A 2,202-nucleotide genomic window follows, 5' to 3' on the forward strand; every position below is an offset into this window, starting at 1 on the left:
CGTAGTATTCTCATCGATATATCGATGCAGAGCAATACAGCCTTAAAAATGTTTCAGGATGTTGTAGAAATGTTTTCACGCGATAACTGTGAGAAGCTGCGAAATCTTTTGCCTGAGGTGGCTAAGCATGTCAAAATTGTAAAAGCCCAGTCACGTCATGCAGATCTGAGAGATCGTTTTCATGCCTCCGTAGCGACAAAACGTACCTGAGGTCAACAATTAGATAAGCGCGGTTAAATCACAAAGCAGTTCTCCATGGGGACGAAGAACTTGCCCGCAAAATAAATCTCTGAAATCGCGGATGAGTTTATTAACAGATGAACTCCGCGTAGAAACGCATTCACGATTGTGCGATATGATTTATGTAAAGGACAGTGAACTTCATAACAGTGTAATGCGCCAGCTTTATTCAAGCTGTCACAGTCCCTAACGTTAACTTATACCGCCACTCCCCCTCCCCCTAAAATGTGCATTTTGCCACTTCGTGATTACAATCTCCGCCTCCTCCGTATTGTTCTTTTTTTGTTTTGTATCGCGTTGGGTAGCTCGTTTACATTTTTGAAACGCGAAGAGTTTATGATCTGTCTTGAGATTTTATATTTTTAGTTTATAGCAGAAATGTTTTGCTTCCTACTGTTTCTTAGACACAAAGAGTTGAAAATTTCTTTTTAATTTTCGAATTGTTAGCTTATTGTTGCAATGTTTGTATTGTCGAGTAGTTCTTAGAAACGAAGGATTTGCAATGAGTCTGTAACATTTGAATTGTTAGCTTGCTGAGGAACTGTTCTTGTTGCCCAGTGTTTTCTCTCACTTTGACTAAGGGCGTTGTGAATGTTCGCGAAGAGTTTACATGTTCTTCAGTTTCTTTTTCATTTATTTTTTGAGTATTTGTGAGCCATGCGGTCATTATTTTTAGCATATTCGCTCGACTTTAGCAACAAATAAAACTGAGGTTTAAATATAGCACCTATCCGCCTGTGTACATCTCTTGCCCAGCAGCATGGCAACGTTTAACGCTAGAACGTTATCTAGTGAGGCGAGTCTAGCAGTCCTATTGGAGGAATTAGAGGGCAGTAAATGGGATATAATAGGGCTCAGTGAAGTTAGGAGGCCAAAAGAAGCATATACAGTGCTAAAAAGCGGGCACGTCCTGTGCTACCGGGGCTTAGCAGAGAGACGAGAACTAGGAGTCGGATTCCTGATTAATAAGAACATAGCTGGTAACATACAGGAATTCTATAGCATTAACGAGAGGGTCGCATGTCTTGTTGTGAAACTTAATAAGAGGTACAAAATGAAGGTTGTACAGGTCTACGCTCCTATATCTAGTCATGATGACCAGGAAGTCGAAAGCTTCTATGAAGACGTGGAATCGGCGATGGGTAAAGTCAAAACAGAATACAGTATACTTATGGGCGATTTCAATGCCAGGGTAGGCAAGAAGCAGGCCGAAGACAAGTCAGTGGGGGAATATGGCATAGGCTCTAGGAATAGCAGAGGAGAGTTATTAGTAGAATTTGCAGAACAGAATAATATGCGCATCATGAATACCTTTTTCCGCAAGCGGGTTAGCCGAAAGTGGACGTGGAGGAGCCCGAATGGCGAGACTAGAAATGAAATCGACTTCATACTCTGCGCGAACCCTGGCATCATACAAGATGTAGACGTGCTCGGCAAGGTACGCTGCAGTGACCATAGGATGGTGAGAACTCGAATTAGCCTTCACTTGAGGAGGGAACGGAAGAAACTGGTACATAAGAAGCCAATCAATGAGTTAGCGGTAAGAGGGAAACTAGAGGAATTCCGGATGAAGCTACAGAACAGGTATTCGGCTTTAACCCAGGAAGACGACCATAGTGTTGAAGCAATGAACAACAATCTTATGGGCATCATTAAGGAGTGCGCAATAGAAGTCGGTGGTAACGCCGTTAAACAGGAAACCAGTAAGCTATCGCAGGAGACGAAAGATCTGATCAAAAAACGCCAATGTATGAAAGCCTCTAACCCTACAGCTAGAATAGAGCTGGCAGAACTTTCTAAGTTAATCAACAAGCGTAAGACAGCGGACATAAGGACCTATAATATGGATAGAATTGAACAGGCTCTCAGGAACGGAGGAAACCTAAAAGCAGTGAAGAAGAAACTAGGAATAGGCAAGAATCAGATGTGTGCGTTAAGAGACAAAGCCGGCAATATCGTTAC

Source organism: Dermacentor andersoni, chromosome 2 (assembly GCF_023375885.2).
Source record: "Dermacentor andersoni chromosome 2, qqDerAnde1_hic_scaffold, whole genome shotgun sequence".
Taxonomy (NCBI): Eukaryota; Metazoa; Arthropoda; class Arachnida; order Ixodida; family Ixodidae; genus Dermacentor; species Dermacentor andersoni.